Source organism: Pelodiscus sinensis, chromosome 2 (genome assembly GCF_049634645.1).
Source record: "Pelodiscus sinensis isolate JC-2024 chromosome 2, ASM4963464v1, whole genome shotgun sequence".
NCBI lineage: Eukaryota > Metazoa > Chordata > Testudines > Trionychidae > Pelodiscus > Pelodiscus sinensis.
Genome location: NC_134712.1, coordinates 80229309 through 80250761, shown reverse-complemented (window position 1 = coordinate 80250761; position 21453 = coordinate 80229309).

The window sequence follows — 21453 nt, the reverse complement described above, 5'->3', positions numbered from 1 at the left end:
GCTGTGTCTTCAGTCCTATCCATTTAGATGGGGCTTTTCAATGAATAATAAAATCTCACATTTTTTCCCTCTGACTTTTTTGGCCTTCAGCCTTATTAGCCATGTCCCTATGTGTCCCTATTGGCCAAACAGCACTTCAGAGACAGAAACTCTGTTTTCTGGTGTCTTCAGTTCCTCTGTCCCTTTGAATATTACTCCTTTACAATGCCCATTTGCATAGTCAAGGCACTTCTACACTGCAGGGCAAAAGTCGAATAAAGCTATGCAACTTTGACTATGTCAACTGCGTAGCTGAAGTCGAAATAGCTTAATTCGGCTTTTGGTGCTGTTTACACAGCAGGAAGTCAAAGAAAGAGTGTTCTTCCTTTGACTTCCCTTACTCCTCATAAAATGAGGGTTACAGGAGTTGGAGTAAGAAGTCCTCCAGCTCGACATTATTTCAAAATAACAGCTTACTGTGTAGACACACACTATGTTCTTTCAAAATAAAGTCAGTTATTCTTAAATAACACTGCTGTGTAGATATACCCATAGAGTGAATCTTACACACCCAGCCACCACATCTTACACACAATGTTATAACAGTACAACAAATGTGACGTGTTGGAGCTTTCCTTCTGTTTCTCCTATAATAGCTATGATCCTCTGTATCATCACATTTCACCCCATCTAGCTCTGGAGGTGTTTCCCAACTTTGTCTTAATACTTGGCATTTGAAATGCCTCTCTGATCTCCTTTACACTTTAGTCAATCTAAATTGCCATATGCTGGCTGCAGGTGTTAGATGGAGTAAAGCTGTTTGCTGTTGCATTTTTTTTGATAGTTTCTTGTCACCAGTCTTTCTATCCTAGCAAATATAAATTGTTGACACATTAAAGTCCACTCTTCACATGTTGTAAATAGCTTCAAGGAAGTTATGGGCTAGAATCTCAACTATATTGTTGCAACTGACTCAATACAGCCTACCAGCAACAGGTCTAAAGAGTTGCTCTAAAGTATGCTGACAGAAGCACACCCCCAGGATTAGCAGAGCACTAAGTGTTATTCTCTATCCCCACAGTGACAGAATCCCAACTTGCTTTAGACAACTGGACAAAATTCTCTGTATGCCGTTTAAAAGCTAGAAACTATATCTAATTTCAAGGACACTTACTGTACCTGATTGTTATCAAGTAAACTACAATGACTTTGTCAGTACCTAAATTATTGGTTCTCCATTTCTTCTGCCACTCATCATTACCCTTTGTCACCTTATTTGTTCTAGCCAATTTAATTCATTGATGTTGGTTGCAAAGGCTATAAAACTCCCTGTGATTCTTGGCAAGTATGAGTCAGCTTCATGCATGATAAGTAGCCGTGCAGTCCTCTGATAGTCAGCGATGTAAGTTATAACATTTTTTGATACTCTTGAGGCCTGGATGGGGAAAGAAAGCTGCTAAAAATTATCAAAGAATTCTGAAATGTGAGATCCCTGCTCTCCAAAATACAGTTTAACATGTTGATGACATTGCCGTTTTATATAGAAGAACATCAAAAACTCAGAATGACTTTCTGGAATAATTATGATAAAAAGGGACACGGTGATTTAAGACTAGAGCAAAAGGAAAGAGCATTAATAATCCCTTTATCACACAAATAATTTAATACTTTTCTTTAGCATCATTGTCTGAAACTTTCATTTACAATCCTGACAGTAGGTGAAACTCACCAATTTTCAGGTTGCAGAACATACAACTCCTCCAAAAGGATCATCACTGAAATATCAATGAAGTTTTCAAGTCTTTCAAGTCAATCTGGGCTCCGTTTCAAATAAATCTGGGACAGTTTTTGCCTTTGCATCAAAACAACATTGTTTCAAGTTAGTTTCACTGTGGGCTAGATCATTCTCAAAGCCTTTACTCAGCCATGCTGTTTCTGGAGAATGTCACCTTTGAGCACACAACCCTCATCTGTGCCAGGTAGCGAGTGTCTCCTGCTCACCAGCATGAGCAGTCTCTGCTCCCATCCTCTCCAGGAGCTCCCAGGGGATGTCCCCTCTCTGGCTGGTCAGCCTCAAAGTGAGCTGCCTGGCTAGTTTTTAAACCCTGCATCTAGTCCAAGCATGAACAAAAGAGGCTAAGAGGCAGGGTCTCCTTAAACCAGAACTGTTCTTTAACCCCTCCTGATGAGCGAGGGTGAGGGGTCTATACCAGGGGTGAGCAGGAGTGGAAGGAGCGGGGCCTAAACAGGAAGGGGTGGGGCTGGAGGAACACACATCACAAAACATTATGGGCTGACACAAAAAGGGCAAGCTTGTAGCAGGAGTGGCCAGTAGGAATTCTGGTTGGGTACAGTAAGAATTATTCTCGGGGACTATAGAGCTCATTCACCTCTGCCACTCAGGGAAGGGCTTTAGCAGAGTCAACTATAGAGAGGGAGTGTGAACAAAATCTAAGGCTTCATCCAGAGGGTAATAGACTGAAGAAAAAGAGGTTGGAGACTTTACTGCACAAGTCAAGGAGAAGGGGGAAATTGCCACACAGCCAAGCCAGAGAGAACTTTGCTTTCTTGTACCTCAATCCCCTTGACTTTACACCTCGTTTTTCCTATTAGGGTGCCTACCCCCAGGGTATGTTTAGACAACAACTCTGTGTCGACAGAGAGATGTACATGAGGCACGTCGAAATTGCTAATGAAGCCAGAATTTTAAAACCCCTGCTTCACTACCATAAACATAGCTGCTGCTTTTTTTCGAAACAGAGCTTTTTAAAAAAAAAAAAAAAAAAGGCAGTCTAGACGTGGATCTGTCAAAAATAAACCCTTTTTCAGAAGATCCTGTAAACCTCATTTTTTGAGGAATACAGGATCTGTCGAAAAAGGGTTTATTTTCGACAGATACGCGTCTAGACCGCCGTTTTTTTTCAAAAAAGCTCCATTTAAAAAAAAAAGTGGTGGCCATATTTATGCTAATGAAGCACAGGATATTTAAATCCCAGCTTCATTAGCAATTTCGATGTGCCTAATCTACATCTCTCTGTCGACAGAGAGGTGTAGTCTAGACGTAGCCCCAGAGACTTTCCAGACTTAGGAAAAGCAGGGTTGCCAGGTGGTTTCAACAAAAATACTGGACGCACTTGACATTACATCACAATTTACAGTACATCTTATTGAGAAAATACTGGACATTTAGGCTGAGTCTACATTGGCACCCCTTTCTGGAAAAGGGATGCTAAGGAGACCAGTCGGAATTGCAAATGCCATGGGGGATTTAAATATCCCCCGCGGCATTTGCATGAACATGGCTGCCGCTTTTTTCCGGCTCGGGGTTTTGCCGGAGAAAAGCACCAGTCTAGACGGGATCTTGCGGAACATAAGCCCTTTTCCGGAAGATCCCTTATTCCTACTTTCAAGGGCGTATTTTCCACAAGATCCCGTCTGGACTGGCGCTTTTCTCCGGCAAAACCCCGAGCCGGAAAAAAGCGGCAGCCATGTTCATACAAATGCCGCGGGGGATATTTAAATCCCCCGCGGCATTTGCAATTCCGACTGGTCTCATTAGCATCCCTTTTCTGGAAAGGGGTGCCAATGTAGACACAGCCTTATATTTTCTCAATTTGTTTCCTTAACAGAAAGCTCAAATACTGGACTGTCTGGTTCAAAACCGGATGTCATAAGGAGGAGAGAGAAAACTTGTTCATCTTGGCCTCTGAGGATAGAGAAAAAAGCAATAGGCTTAAACTGCAGCAAGGGAGATTTATGCTGGACATTAGGAAAAAGTTCCTAACTGTCAGAGTGGTCAAACATTGGAATAAATTGCCCAGGGAGGTTGTGGAATCTCCATCTGTGGAGATATTTAAGAGTAGGTTAGATAAATGTCTATCAGGGATGGTCTAGACAGTACTTGGTCCTGCCATGAGGGCAGGAGACTGGACTTGATGACCTCTCGAGGTCCCTTCCAGTCCTAGTATTCTATGATTCTATGATAACCAGACACCAGTCTTTCTCCTCATCTCTTCCAGCTCTGCACATAGACCAGTCGTATACATGGAGCCTTTATTCAAAATGCTTGATGTGGCTAGTGATAATACTTTCATTCACAGCATGAGCAACAAGGAATCTTATGGCACCTTAAATACTAACAAATGTATTTGGACATAAGCTTTTGTGGGTTGAAGCCCACTTCATCAGCTGCAGACGAAGTGGAAACTTCAGTTTGGCAGGGTATATATACCTACCAAACTGAGGATTCCACTTCGTGCATCTGATGAAGTGGGTTCCAGCCCCTGAAAGCTTATGCCCAAATAAATGTTAGTCGTTAAAGTGTCATAGGACTCCTTGTTGTTTTTGTTGAAACAGACTGGTTGATTTAGTTGGGGTTGGTCCTGTTTTGGGCAGGGGGCTGGACTCAATGTCCTCCTGAGGTCTCTTCCAGCCCTATGATTCTATGACTAACACAGCTACCCCTCTTAAATTATTCACAACATGGAGCTTTGCACAAGTATTACTTGGTGTCACATCCTTGCTACTCATTTTTTCAAATTACTCTTTTGAAAAAAAGACCAGCCGCCACCCTACTCATGTCATCTCAGGGAGAAGCTGGAATATTTTCTGTGCTTTATCAAACTTGGCTCCTTGGAAATGTAAATGTGACTCCTGGGACAAAGGCAGTCATATCTCAAAAAGAATTAGTCTGTTTACAGCAAGAGCCTCCTTTTTAGATATATGAGGTCACAAGCCTATGTAACTAATTCACTAGCCCATCTCTTTGTTGTATTCAGAACCCTGGGAGTTTGGAATAGGTCATATATTTTCCTGAACAGGTTTTATTTCCTCCAATTTAAATGTTTTCTGAACCATGAATTATTTATAAGTGATTTGTTAAAGAAAAGGCCATTTACATTGTACCAAATGCATTTTTAAATATGAATTGCAGGAAGAAGCACCACTTTATTGTTTAAATGGTCTTATGAAAAAAATATGACTTATCTAGACAATCACCAGCTTATGATGAGAGATGAGCTAAATAATCTAAGATATAGCCCCGTATCTAAATAAGTAGGTAACCTCTACTTCTAAGCATAAAGCCTTATAATAATAATTACCATCAACTTAGTGGTGAAGTTGTTCCTCAGTAATGATATGAAAACTGAAGATCTTCACAGCATGATCTGAAAGGTCTGCATCTTATTTCTGCCTATTGTATAGTATGCAATATGTTTGCCAACTGTAAAGCAGCCAAATGTTAAAAAATATTGATTCACAAATTAAAGCTGTAGGTTTGGGTCACTGTTATTTGTTGGGTCATATTTTATTTGTGGTTTGTGGCAATAAGAAATAATGCGGAATGTCAGAAGCTGCAAAAAATGAGTAGACACATAGAAGCCCATACCAAAAGTGCTATATACATTATTATTCATGCGTTGATTATTAGTCTTCTGTTTTAAACATTTTAGTTTTGCATTCAAGGATCAGAAACACTACCATGGGACTTAGGAGCAGTGAGAGAATGGTAATCTATTTACAAACAACCCAGGATTTTAATTTGTTAGCATGAACTATCCAAAGAATACTAGGAAATAATTTCTACATTCACACCAGTGCTTTTTTTGTGACGGTACACACCGGTACGGTGTACCGGCACCTTTTTTGGGGAGCACTCACTTTCCCCCAGCACTGCTTTCCCCCCGCACAACCCCCAGCCAGCACGGGAGCACTCACACCTCACCAGTATTTTCTAATTAAGGAATTTTTTCTGCTTTTCCCAGAGCTTGACGGAAGTCTGCTCGGGACACATGGCTTCAACTACATTTTGGCTGGTTTTTTTTTTCTTAACAAATTTTCCCCAATTTTTCTTTTTTTCTCCCTGGTATTTTTTTTAAACCATCTGGCAATCCTAGTACTGGCACTTTTTTTTTTTTAACACAAGAAAAGTACTGATTCTCTCACGCACACAAATAAAGTATATTGTGTAGAAAAATGGTCTAAATTGTCAAAGACTACTATTCACAGTGAATAGTTACCCCAGCTATATACAAGAGCCATCTACACTGGGCCAAATTTTGGAAAAACCTCCTCTTTTGGAAGAGCCCTTCTTCCTCATGACACAAGGAAGAAAGGGCTTCCGAAAGAGCACGTCTGCTTTTCCGCAAAAAATGTTGGAAGACCAGATGCGTTCTCTGGACGTGGCAGAGTTTTCTAGACATAGCCTGAGTGACAAAAGTTAAACCGTCATAAGCTTCAATGTTGACACAGGCCAGGTTGACACAGGTAGAGAAAATCGATGTAAGATATGTAGTTCCAGCTATGACAATTACGTAGCTTCAGTCAACGTATCTTACATCCCATAGTGGGAGATTGATGGGAGAAACTCTCTCATTGACTTCCCTTATGCCTCACGACTGCGAGGAGTACTACAGTCAATGGGGATGCAGTCAGCACTAAATTAAACCCCAGAAGATTACCGGAGCATTGCTGCTTTAGTAGGTATAGACAAGCTCACAACATTAGAAAATAATGGACCCAAAGATACTGTTTTTATGACTCATTATGACAATCTGTAACTGGCTATCCCTTCTTTCTCTTAAGACTGTAGATGTGCTCATTCATTTTAAATGTTCTCCAGCAATATGTGTTTACCTCTTATGAGAAACAATCTGTCCCACCTTGTATTTAGCCATCACAGCCTGGCTAGGTGTACACTACAGCTGTTGTCTGCAGAGCTTTCGTTGCTCAGGGATGTGAATAAACCACCCTCAAGCAACATAAATATATCGACATAAGTGCCAGTGTGGACAGCACTATGTTGGAAGAGGGGTGAGCTTTTCCCATCAACAGCTCACTGGGGCTAGAGTAATTAATCTCTCTGGCCTGGTCTACACTAAAGGGGAAGGTCAAATCAAGACATGCAATTCCAGCTATGTTCGTTGAGTAGCTGGAGTTGATGTACCTTAATTTGAGTTTCCCCACTATTCCCACAATGTGAGGCCAGTGGGAGCCAACTCTCCCACTATCTTTCCTTACTCCTTGCAGGAGTACTGGCTGCCACCCTCTAAGTTCGATTTAGAAGGTCTTGAGTAGACCAGAGTGAAGACTTGGCCTTCTAGTCTTAAAGTGGCTTATAACAGCGTAGTCGCATCAGTACCTCTGCATTCTGTAAGTTCTTTCTTGCAGCCATAGCCTTTGACTACACTTTCCAGAGCCAAAGAAAAATTTTGTAGCTCAAAAACTTGTCCTCTTTCACCAACAGAAAGTTCATCCAGCAAAAGATATTACATCACCCACCTTGCCTCTTTCATGGCCTGGGACCAACATGGCTACAGCAATACTGCAAACTAAAAGTCAGTTTGTATCATTTAAATATGCGTACACTCATTTGCATGCAAATAGAAGCATTTGCATACAAATACCTAAATGCTTGTATAGTTAAAAGCTCTTCCCCAAACACCCATATGAACAAAGCTGTTTACAAAAATATTCTCAAAGAGGCAAATAAAAAATAGATGCAAGAGCGGCTGGATCAATTTGCGATTCAGTATTTGGGAACACATTTGTAAAGAGATTTCTCCCAACTATCTGCTCTGCTTTGTGGTAAGTACAAGCAAGTCAAGCTAATTTTCACAGCTAAATTATATCCCCCGTGAAAATGCTGCTTAAACACTATACAAACTCAATTTCTAATGCACTAATGGTTCTAACATGATTAAATTAGTCAGCATAAATCCATGGAATTTATGTTGTCTTAATCTGATTCCTGGATAAAAATATAGAGCTTATATCTATGTTCTGGGGGCAGAACATGGATGCTTTTACTCATTTACCGCTGCTGTCACTAGCCCTGACCTTTAAAGGAGAGGCCAATTGATGCACAGACTGACCGTGATAAGATTAAATGGAAAAATGTAAATCAAGAGCACAGTTGTGCATGTTCCCTAAAACAAGTGAAAGACAGAAACATGGTCTTACATCCTCTTTATTTGAACATATCCGTGTCCAATATCTACATAAGTATAGAGAAACAAAGGAGTATGCCCTTTAATAAATGTGTGTTTGTATACGGTAGCTGTTAACTGCTAATAGCATGAAAAGAGATGATTAACTGACCCTTTCACCCAGAGATTAAATTTTGGATAAGCAGAGAAGTCTATCAGCTACAACCTACCAACTAGTTATAATTTATTTAAAGAAACTATTTTCTGTACAGCTCTGTAATGAATACAATAGATGGACCTCTTGGTGGCCTGTGGCCTAACTATTGTCCACAGAGTTTAAACCTTTCATGACATCGCCATGTTTCCTATATTCCATACAGTGTCAAATGTCATCACTCAACAAACAATTATGACAAGGAAGCAGGTTCATCCTGAAACTGAATGGCTTGCAGTCATAGCTAGGAAACTGAAGAGTAACATTAGGAAAGAGCCTCACTGTGTTCCAATCATCCAATCAGAGAAGTCTGCATTGAAATATTTCTGACAGCTCTAGAAGAGATAATGTTAGTATGAGTCAGATAACATGTGAGTGATTTATACAACATTATTTCATTCAGCTTCCACTCACTTCATTACAAATAGAAACCAGCCAAAGGAAGCTTTCTGCTTCCTATCAAGATTTCCCCCAAAAGATCAGTCATATATTGCACATATATGTTCACCATAGCTTTGTGATGGTATGAAACAACAGTTTGCCTTTCCAGTTACTTATCATGACTGTCCCTTCAATATCGTTAAGTTCCTTTCGAATTTGGTGACTTCTCAGCATATATAGGAAAAACATTCAGGGAATTTGAAATTTCAGATTCTATCCTTCTATTTACAAAACTCTTTGTTTTAATACATCTTGATTTGAAAGAGAAAATTTGGACTGAACAAAAGATAGGAAATATATATCATGTTTATTTTACATTGCATTTCTCTGTGTGTTATATAGCTGAAAAGCCTTTTGGGGGGAGGAGAGTAAGTCAAGTATCTTGGGGTTTTGAGAGAAAGAATGGATAATACTCTCTGCTCAAGCAAAGATGCATTTTTATAGTTTGTAGTGTGGTAAATGTGTTGGCCCCAGGATATGAGAGAGACATGGTGGATGAGGTAATATCTTTTTATGGGACCAGCTTCAGGTGATGAAAGAGACAAGTTTTTGAGCTTACACGGAGCTCTTCTTCACGTCTGGTTATGCCATGGTTATCAGTAGAAAGATGTCTTGGTAAGCTTACATAATGTGCCAACACAGTTAGCAGCAAGTCACAGACAAAATCACTTTTCCACATGCTTGTGAGAAGTATACAAGGTTTGCTGACAGTTCAGTGGCAAAATTATATTAATTTATGGCTGCATTGGGGCTGCTAATATAAGTTTCACTTCTATTTTTTATTAGTAGCTTTAATGATAAGAAACATCTGTCTACAATGCAAAAATCTGTGAGCGGGCTACTGTAAGCTATTCTATAGGCTCTGGCATGGCAAAAGGTGGAGTGCAAAAGCAATGGAATTCTAGGAGACAAGAAAAACATTAAGTTCATATATCTGCTTTCCCTGCCTTTCTCCACTCCCATGCCATTTCTGTTGCTTACAGACACTGCTTTCAATTTCTGTGTGCATTTCCCCCCACGTAGCTCTGTTTTATTGTTCCATTATAAACCTAGAAGTCCAAGTCTTTCTTTTTTCCCCTTTCAGCATCCTGCCTTCAGCATTAAAAACAGATGTGTCAGGATCAGTTACTTCCAGATACCTCTGATGCTCTGTGTCTCATCAGGTATGCAAGAGCAGCATGGGAGTTATAAGCAGATAAGTTCATGTGGTCTTCTCTTTTTACCCTTTTACATCATTATATCTTTCAGACTCTTATTCTCATCATCAGTATGGAGGCAGTGTGTTCCTCTACTGAACCTAAGAATGAGTCTGAGCTTTAAAATCTGCATTTTAATTTTACTCCCTCTCTGTTTTCCCAACTGAAAGTTCATGGTGTTCTGAGAGGGTAGTTTTGTTCAGGCCCATTTTTTAAATTTAAATACATAATATTATATAGGTATGCATTTGAGAGCTTATCTTCAAAGAATTTTAGAAATACCTATTACTTACATGCTTTTCTTTCTTCCTAGGGGATTAGAAATTTTTTTAAAAAGATGGGAAAACATTCCTGTAAAGCATTTAAGCACCAATGTAACTTAATTTGAAAGACTGGAAAAAAGCTGGGTTTGTTTAGCCCAGAGAAGACAAGAGTGTGTGTGTATATGGCGGGGGGCATGATAACAGGCTTCAAGTACATAAAAGGTTGCTGTAAAAAGGAACTAAATTGTTCTCCTTACCCACTGAAGACAGGGCAAGAAGGAAAGGAAGTTTCAGGTTGGATGTTAGGAAAAACTTCTGTAAGGGTAGAAAAGCACTGGAACAAATTACCTACAGAGGTTGTCATTGTCATTGGAGATTTTAAAGAATAGGTTAGACAAGTAAATACTTTCAGGGTGGTCTAGATAATCCTTAGCCCTCCCTCAATACAGATGAACTAAATGATCCTACTGAGGTCCCTTCGCTCTGGTCTACATGAGTTATTTTGAAATAACTCCTCTTAGCATCCACACTACCAAGCCCGTTATTTTGAAATAAGGGGCTGGTTATTTCAAAATAATAACTCCTGCTTTCCACGAGGAATAACACTTATTTTGAAATAGTTATTTCCAAACAGCAGTAGTGAGGACACTCCAATGGTGCTATTTCAAAATAACTACTCTCCAGTGTCATTCAAAGTAATTACTCCCCACTGTTCTGGAGCTCTAAGTCGAGATAGCACATCCACATGAACAGAGCCTGCCTCAGACTAATTTCTAGACTTCCCTGTAATATGGATACACTATTTCAAAATAGTTATTTCAGGAGCTATTATTTATTTCAAAATAATGTCCTAGTATAGACATGCCCTTCCAGTCCTATATTTCTAGGATTCTGTGTGAATTGTTAAAATTAAGTGGGTGCTTAAATACCTTGCTGAATTAGTGTCTTAATGAATTATCCAAGCTTCAAAAAGTATCAGTGTTGGTGGCGACATCAGAGCAGTCCTGGCCCTGAGTCCTGTGTTCAGATTATATCTCATATGAAAGGGTCAACTCACTGCTGTTGCCTTCTAATGGGCTAGTAGGATGTAGCAACTCTCTCCCCACTGGTGCCCCTGCCAATGGTTGCTCAGCTGCTGTGGCTTGATTCTCCAGGTAGGAGAGTTTCTTCTCTTCTGGAAGAGTCCATAAGTAAAAAATCAAGAGGAATGAACACAAATAAACTGAATTTGTAAGACGGAGGGGAATGATTCCCTCTCAAGGTGCATCAAGATTTGGTGCTCTGCTCTCTCCAGATGGGCCTTCAGGAAGTGATTATCTGGGAAGCACCTGCCTGCTCTCATTCTTTTCTTCAGGAGCTGAAGGTATGTTCTCTCTCCTGGTCTGCCAGCAAGTGGGCTGCTTTTTAAAGCTCCTCTTCCAGCCCACACATGCCTTATCAGATGTAATGGGGCAAACTGGCTGAGCCTAGACTAGTTCCTTAACCTAGTGTTGTCCAATGTGGGGTTGAAACTTTGTATACCCCATCACTAAATTTTTAATTTTGTTGCATGGATTCAGACAAGTCTAAATCACTGATGACCATAACAAAAAAATAAAATCAAACCAGCTTGGTTTCATAGAATTACTGCATCATCTCACAATGAGGGACCTGGGCTTATTTGAACATATTGCAACATATTGATACATGAAAGATTAAAATTTCACTTGGAATTCTGTCAAAAATATTGCAATGAAAGGAGTTAACTATGGGATCACATAACAGAATATTAAAATAAACAATAACATTGGAGAGAATATACTGTAAAAAAGATCCATGATAAGAAATCAGAAAATATCTTCTATGTAGGATTACCAGGAGAGGCAAAATGCTACTATCCCATGTACTGTAACAGTTTGAATAAGATCAATGATGCTCAAAAATAATTAGTTGTCAAACTGGAAAACACTTGACAGTATGTGCTAAGGGCTGCTGAAGTCCAGACTCAGGATTGTGTCCAGAACAAAATAAAAACAAATGAAGATTTATAAACACAAAATTTGTGGAGAGTTGCCTGAAAGTTTGGTTCACAAGCGAAAGCTTCTCCTTAGCCATTGTAACTCCCACAGCCAGTGCTTACACAAGAGATCTGATACTGACCTTCAGTATTACAGGGACAATTTTTTAGGAAAGTGTAATTGTAATCCTGCGCAATCTTTTGCAGAGTACAAAATACAGACAATCAAACTTTCAGTTTGTTTGTTTCCTTTTAATTACAGTTTTCCTTAAACAAACATTCTATAATTAAAATGAGGCAAGTATAGATTTATCACAAGTAAATTATTTTAAGCCATCTTGCTATGACAATTATTCTTACAATATAAAGGTTAGCATCTAGCATCACATATCTTTATCTGCTGTAAACAATTACCAGTTTTTCTCCCTTTCCCCTCTCGAACAAACTGACATAATGCCTTTGGTTTGCCCACATTATTATAGGTTTAGCTGCATCTTCATCCCCTTTATGGTCTCTCTGAATGCAGCCCCTCAGGTGTCAAGACTCATGCCTGTACCCAATCATTGTGGGATTCTGCAGTTCCCCTATTCTTAGACTGGGTAACCAAAGGTCTGAGTGATTTCATACATCTGAAATTCTTCTTTCGGGACTCTGTTCAGTGGTGTACAGTGACCAGGAAGCCTTTTCACACCAAACATGTTATTTTCCAGTCCGAAAAAAAAAGCATTAAATAAAACAGGATTTAAAAACAATTAATAATCATTAATAATTTTTTATTTATATTGCACAGGAATTCCAGTTATAGACCAAAACCAAATTGTACTAGACATTCTACAGATACAGAAGAAAAAAGTGGTCCTTTCCCATAAGAATTGTCAATCTCTTTGCAAACACGACTTGTAAGGTTTTTGAGGACAATCTCTATAGGAACCCTATAACAGGAAGATATGCTTAAATAATAGCAGATTCCATGAGAGAGACTAAAAAGCATCCCTCCTCACAATCCTAAGATCCCATAACACCTTGTAGTAATTCATTTCAGGATCACACACATACACAAGACCAGGTCTTTTCTTTTGACCGACCTCCAGCAATCAGCTTTATACTCTAGCAGCTCCATGCACTACTGACTGATTCTGTCTCTGGTGTTGTAATTGTCAAGTTGCAGCTTTGCAATAATCTCAGAGATTCAAACCATAAAGGCTTTTGTAAACTGTTTGCTTCCAATCTGTCTATTTTATTTAAAGATTTGACATCATATGGTGACATAAACACTTCTAGCTTCTTCAGAGATCCCCAGTAGGTCCTTATGTCTCCATTTGGTTCCCTCTGTTTAACTGGCATCCTTCTTGTGAATGTTCCTTTAAATCCTGCCAGACTTTCTATGCATTTCTGTGTTTTGAGGTTTTGACTCTTCTGAGGTTTGACTAAAGATCAAAGCAAAATCATGAAATCTAATAGTTCTGGCATTGTCTCTTATCGACTCTTCAGTGTTTGCTGAGTGGTGGTTAATGTCATTCTTTTCCTTCCCTCCTGCTTCTTCAGTCTTCTACCACACTAACCTAATATATTTATGCAATAAATATTTCAACTACCACACTATAACAGGGCCAGGTCCTAAGATCAAATGGACCATAGAGAAGTCCTCCAGGAAGCTAGAATGGCTGTGGAGGAACCAGCCAATCAGAAGCCAGGAGGGACTATATAAGAAGCTGCAGGACTATCGGCAGCTCAGTTGCAGCCCAAACCTGGAAGGGAGAAGGTGAAGGGTAGCTGGATGGTAGAACCAAGGACAACTCAGAATGGGGAACTGTTTAGAACATTGTCTCCAAGAGGAGAAGCCCTGGTGGCACCACTCTCCTAGGGTATGTCTACACTACCACCCTAGTTCGAACTAAGGTGGTAATGTAGACAACCGGGGTTGCAAATGAAGCCCGGGATTTGAATTTCCCGGGCTTCATTTGCATACAGCCGGGCGCCGCCATTTTTAAATGTCCGCTAGTGCAGACTCCATGCCGCGCGGCTACACGTGGCACGGACTAGGTAGTTCGGACTAGGCTTCCTATTCCGAACTACTTGTGAAACGAGGAGTTTGGTAGTTCGGAATAGGAAGCCTAGTCCGTGCCGCGTGTAGCCGCGCGGCACGCAGTCCACGCTAGCGGACATTTAAAAATGGTGGCGCCCGGCTTTATGCAAATGAAGCCCGGGAAATTCAAATCCCAGGCTTCATTTGCAACTCCGGTTGCCTACATTACCACCCTCGTTCGAACTAGGATGGTAGTGTAGACATACCCCTACAGAGCGGGGAAACAGACAAGAGAATGGACTGAACTGAGACAATCTACAGAGGGCACCGAGATAGGACTCTTTTAGAGGTGTACCCTGGAAGGGGTTTATGATTGCCCAAGGAGTGTGACTTGGCCAGAGAGCTGAGTAGATGCAAGGCTTTTAAAACTGAGGCAGTGCAGGAACCTGCACTCAGCCAAATGGGGGCACTTGTGTAAGACCAACATGCAATATTCTTATAGGGTACGTCTACACTACAGCGCTAGTTCGAACTAACTTAGTTCGAATTAGTTAATTCGAACTAAGCTAATTTGAACTAATGCGTCTAGAACTAAAAACTAGTTCGAATTAGCGTTTTGCTAATTTGAACTAGCAAGTCCACATTGAGTGGACCCTGAACAGGGCTTAAGGATGGCCGGAAGCAGTGCTGGCAGGGCATCAGAGGAGGACTTAGAGCGTGGAGCTGCTGTCTCAGGCTAGCCGAGGGCTGCGCTTAAAGGGTCCCGACCCCCACCCCGGACACACAGTTCTAAGGGGTGCCCCGCTTGCAAAGCAGTCCTGGCTTAGATTGCCCAGAGTACCCACACTGGGCACATCACACCACTCGGCCATCAGCCCGGCTGCACTTGCCGCAGGCTGCCATCTGGGGAGAGGGGGCAATCGGGGGGCTGCAGGAGAGCGTCCACCCCCAGAAGCCTGCAGAGCCAGCCCAGTCCTCCCCATCGGGGGCTCGTACCCCATTCCTCCCTCACCTCCTTCCACTTAACCCACCCTAGCCCCCCCTTCTTATTGATGTACAAAATAAAGATAACGTTTCTTCCAACATTGACTCTGTCTTTATTGAACAAAACTGGGGGAGACTGGGAAAAGGAGGTGGGAGAGGGGAAGAGAAAGGCTGGGAGAGGGGAGGGCAACTAACATGATCAGGGGTTGGGAACAGGTCCCAGATGAAGAGAGGCTACAGAGACTGGGACTGTTCAGCTTAGAAAAGAGGAGATGGAGCGGGGACAGGATAGAGGTCTCTAAAAGCAGGGGTTGGGTGGAGAGGGTGCACACAGAAAAGTTCTTCATGAGTTCCCCTAAAGAAGGACTAGAGGACACCAAAGGAAAGGAATGGGTAGCAGGCTTGAAACTAGTAAGAGAAAGTTGTTCTTCACAAAGCAAATAGTTAACCTGTGGAACTCCTTGCTGCAGGAGGCTGTGAAGGCTACAACTAGAACAGTGTTTAAAGAGAAGTGAGATCAAGTCATGGAGGTTGGATCCATGGAGTAGTCTTAGCCAGGGGGTAGAAGTGGTGTCCCTGCCCAAAGTTTGTGGAAGGCTGGAGAGGGATGGCACGAGACAAATGGCTTGGTCACTGTCTTCGGTCCATCCCCTCCAGGGTCCCTAGGGTTGGCCGCTGTCGGCAGACAGGCTACTGGGCTAGATGGACCTTTGGTCTGACCCAGGATGGCCATTGTAAGCTCAGGGCTCAGGGTCGGGGGTCTCAGTGGACCCCCTTGATTTTCATGCACACCTGCTCCTGGGTGGCCAGGCTGGCAGCTCTCCTGCCCAAGCTGGCCACTTTCCTGTGCCTAGTGCGGAGATCGTGGACGAGGTCCACGATGTCCGCACTAGCCCAGGAAGGTGCCCGCCTCTTGCGCTCCAGGGCAAGCTCCCGAGAGCCGCCAGCCTGGTCCCGGGAAGAGGGGGTGGGCTGAGAGACATCAGGTGGGTGGCTCTGTGCCATGCCAGGTGCAGGGTCTGCTGGCTGGGTGCTGGCAGGCTTGCACCTGGCACGGGCACCGTAGCCAGCCCGTGCCCCTTTAAGGGGTCCGGGGCCGGGAGGGGGGCATAGAGTTTCCCTGGTGTTGGCCAGAGTGGCCACCAGGGAAACCTGGGGAGGGCTAGCCTCTCACTAGTTCGAATTAAGGGGCTACACACCCCTTAATTCGAACTAGTAAGTTCGAACTAGGCTTAATCCTCGTAAAATGAGGTTTTCCTAGTTCGAACTAAGCGCTCCGCTAGTTCGATTCAAATTCGAACTAACGGAGCGCTAGTGTAGCGCCTATGAAAGTTAGTTCGAACTAACGTCCGTTAGTTCGAACTAACATTGTAGTGTAGACATACCCATACTGTCACAGAGTAGCTCCAAATTACCTATGGCTAGAAAAAACATTGTTGTATTTTGTCCAGAGTGTGGAACAGAGTAGGATTCATCACCATCAGAACAAGGGAATTCAGAAGCACTATATAAACATTGTAATGAGGAAGATGGAGATATAATTTAGGCAGCTCCCAGAAGGTTTATAAACCATTTCCTAAGAGACAGACATTTTTACAATACTTGACTTCAACAGAAACAAGAAAAACTTTAATAATCTCTCCATAGTAGTCTTGGAAATTCTCTGCTGATTCTGTTTTCAATACTACCAAGACCAAGTGTTTGCTTAAATTTGGATGAGTAGCGTAGAAAATGTTTTGCAGATATTGGTATGAATTTTTCAAGGAATCACATTATCCAAATCCATGCTCTTGCTACATTTACTTTAAATTAACATTCAAACCCTTATATTTTAGTAGTATGAGTATTCACAAAACTTTAGTTTTAAGCCCATACTTCCACATGCTGTCAGACAGCTAATGTGAATTTCACTCTACAAGAATTTGCACTACAAACTGGATAATAAATTATATGTATCCAATGAGAGAAGTGATGACATAGGATATACTGAACCAATCAAATGAAGCAAAGCAATTTAAGTTTTTAATTTTAAATGACAAAGCTCTAAATTTTAAAAAATGGAAAGAAATAGTCTGTAAAATAGCTAAAATAATTCATAAATCCAACCAAATTGCAGTCTGTTCACAAATGAACAGAACATTCATGAAAATACATTGCTTACATCATTTGTTTTGAATTATTCACTCACCTCAGGTAAAAATTCTTCTTGAATTAGAAAAAAGCAGAGATAAAAGTGACAATTTAGACACATCTGATGCAACAATAATGCATTATCCACAAAAATTACTAGCTTATACAAGTTTTAAAGAAATTAAATTAGTATTACATGCATTAATTAGTATTACACTGTGCATTTTTATATATTCTGATGACTTCTCTGCAGCAGAGAATGGATATAAGGATGTAATGCCAGGACTTAGCTGAAACAGATATAAGTATATTATGGATAGAATAATGAATTTATGGGCAACATACCACTGGAAACATACCATTATATAAACACAATTCAATTGAACCGTGCCAAAAGTTGTTCTGGCTAATCTATTTCTGACTGAATATGTAAATTATCAGAAGGAAAATACTGTTTCTAAGTTGTACAAATATTTGGTCTCAAAAGCCAAATGGTTCCTTGCGTGAATTCTAAATACAGGGCTTGATTCAATCCCATTGGCTTAAATAAAAGCAGATCAGGCTCTTATTTTGTATTTATTATTAATTATTATTATTGTTATTATTATGTATTTACATACGTAGCAATGCAATCCAGGTTAGAAGTTCTCTGCCATGAGTGGCATGGATTAGATACCCTTCAATAAAAAGGACTAGATTCCATCAACTGGTCTTTATTGGTTTCTTTTGGTGGTGTTAGAAAACACCAAGGCTGTGTCTAGACTGGCCAGTTTTTCCAGAAAATCAGCCACTTTTCCGGAAAAACTTGCCAGCTGTCTACACTGGCTGCTTGAATTTCCGCAAAAGCACTGACTTAGCACTGATTTCTTACAGTAGGAAGTCAGTGCTTTTTGTGGAAATACTATGCTGCTCCCATTCAGGCAAAAGTCCTTTTGAGCAAAACTTTTGTGCAAGAGGGCCAGTGTAGACAGCTCAGATTTGTTTTCCACAAAAAAGCCCCGATCGCGAAAATGGTGATCGGGGCTTTTTTGCGGAAAAGCACGTCTAGATTGGCCATGGACGCTTTTCTGGAAAAAGTGCTTTTGCCAATCTAGACGCTCTTTTCCGAAAATGCTTTTAACGGAAAACTTTTCCGTTAAAAGCATTTCCAGAAAATCATGCCAGTCTAGACGTAGCCCGATAGTTTTAAGTAGAGGAACAGGAGCACTAGGCAACAGTGGAATTCTGCTATGTTCTAAAATCTTATTAGTCAACTACAACTAATAGAAACCAAATGAATTTCCACTAGGATACCAACTGTTCATTTTAGTTATTCCAAACAGGACCTTACAAATGAAGAAGAACTCTGTGGTCAAAAGCCTCTCTCTCTCTCCAACAAAAATTGGTCCAATTAAAGATATTATCACCTTTTCCTCCCATTATTTCCCAGGAGGAATTCAAGGAGACAAGAGGCCACCAGGAAGCATATCAAATACTATTTTAAATTGGTTTGTGGGGAATCTTAGTAATATTGTGAAAATAGATATAGTCACCAATTAGGGAGGTGGCTAAATAAATGCAAGTGTTTTCTTTAGGATGCAAATGTTTGCTGTAATTAGTGATAACTGAAGAGTGGTTGCCAGGAAGCTTAGAGATTGGGCCTTTAGGTACTGAGGTAGTAGAGAGCTACTGACAAAAATAGTGAAGACGGACCAGCACTAGGCCATGTCGTCTCTTCCTGGAGTATGGACACTACAGCAGTTGATCTTATGGAGTGTGATTTAGTAAAGACTCACTAAATCAAACAATGAGGGCACCCCTGTTGACACTGGAACTCCTATTCCTCATCAGGAATAAGGAGGGGGGAGCATTCTTCCATCAACCTCCTGCTGTGAAGATAGCATCTAAGATTGAATTAAGGTGTGTCAACTCCAGCTATGCAATTAACGTAGCTGGAGTTGCATATTTTAATTTGAACTTCCAGGTAAATTCTAAGTAAGGCCTTTGCTTAAAGCTTCAGAAGTCAGACAAACCATCTAAGGACTGGAACAGATAAGATAAGATGTATTTAAGAAACATATGGTGAGATTGAATCCAATGGAACTCTTCTGATTTACACCAGGGAAGGCACTGGTTTATGTCTTTGTCGAAACATAATCTTTTAATCTATGTGCAGTAACTTTTATATCATTGTGATAAGAATTGGGTAATTCCTCAGAAAATTCAATGCATGGGGATTCTCTGCACCTCTCAAGAGCCTTCATTATTAAGCTTCCTTTTTACTGTGATATTAATTTTAATATTTTACTATTTACTTAATGTTGGATTTAAAAAAAAACAAAGCTCAGTATGGGTACAGCTACACTGCTCACTTATTTTGGAATAAGCTATTCTGGAAGAAATACTCCAAAATAGCTTATTTCAAAGTAGCGCAATAAAAGTACAGGGAAGCCTTAAAATTAGTCTGAGGTAGTCTCCCTTAATGTGGATGTGCTACTTTGACTTAGAGCCCCAAGAAGCACTAGGGAGTAATTACTCTGAATGGGGAGGAGCTATTTCTAAATAGTAGCAGTGGAGCATCCACACTATTGCTATTTTGAAATAGCAATTTCGGAAGAGGCTTTATTCCTCATGGAATGAGGTTTATTGAAGTTGGAATAAGCCATCCAATATTTTGAAATTATTTTAAAAAAATGAAATTGCTGTGTAGACGCTCGCATTGTTATTTTGAAATAACATCAGTTATTTCGAAATAATTGTGCTGTGTAGACACACCCTATTGGCCTATCTTCACTCCCAGTGACATTAATAGGAATTTTGCCATTAATTTAAATGGGAGCAAATAGGCAAAACCAGAGCTTTTAAGAGTCCAAACCTTTATTTATACAAATATATGGCTCCACTACAGTGAAATTGCTCTTTGTGGACCAACAGCTATCCCTGCAACCAAGGTATCAGACCCCCAAGATTCCCCCTAGTAGGAGACTGGAGTTCCTTATTTCTGTCTCCATATGTTCATATTAGAGACATCCATGATGTAGCCTACAGTGCTTGTGTAACCACCACCAGGCGGATTTGAACCTGGGACCTTGGCACCCGGGTATAGGAGTCTCTACCCTCTGAGCTAAAAGACAGCTGGCTTCCAGTCTGTGCTATAGAGGTCTCTTGATCTTAACTGTTGCAGTGGTCTAAGTACCACTTACATTGCTCAGTAACCACACTAGGGCTATGTCTACACTCGCAGCTTCTTGCGCAAGTAATATGCAAATGAGGCTAACCGTGGAATATCGCCAAGCCTCATTTGCATACCTAATGAGCAACCATTAGCAGTGAAGACGCAGTGTAGATGCTTCTTTTTGCACAAGAGCCTCTTCTGAAAAAAATGGTGGCTATTAGGTATGCAAATGAGGCTCGGCGATATTCCACGCTTAGCCTCATTTGCATATTACTTGCGCAAGAAGCTGCGAGTGTAGACATAGCCCTCGTGTGTGGGTTACATCTGCACCATTCTAAATGCCTTAATGTGTGTACATATAGCCTGATTTGCATATTATATCTGAGGACACAACCATTGTATCAAATTTAAAAAATAAGAGACAGAAACCAAAGATATTGAGATTTTTTGACAGATTCACCAACTGTATATTTTAAATCTGGTTTCTTCCTTCCATGCTACCTGGGCTGTGCCCACAAAAGCTCATGATACCATCTACATGTTTTGTTAGTCTATAAAGTGCTACCAGACTATTTTTTTTTTCAGTTCACTTAAAATTAGGTGGTTCAGTTATTACAATGGGAATCATGGCATCAATGTATCAAAATTCAAACATTTCAAGGTTTTATTTTCCAGAATTACCACTGTAATACATGGCTAGATGTAATACATGAGCCCTAGATGGCTCATTGGCCACCAGGTTCAAATATGGGCTCTCTGGATCCAAAAATGTGAGCCACAGACACCACAGCTGAAGGACACTACTCTGTTAGGGCACGGGCTACTGCTGTCTCGTAAACCACTACAAAGAATTTCCCTTTAAATATGGATTACATACTGGATCCATTAGCTCTTAATGTAATCAAAGACAGTGAATATTTATTTGTTTTCAGTACATGACATTGCTCATGTAAAACACCCTATTCAAGTTTATTTGGAGAACTATCTAGAAGCAGAGTCTCTCTTAAATGTGTGAGAATGCGTATATGGAGGGGTAGGATGTTTTAGTCTGTAAAAAAATGTGAATCCAAATACTTCAGCTAAACTATTTCATATCACATAATGTGCGAACAGAGCAGTCAGATTTTCAGTAATACAAAGTG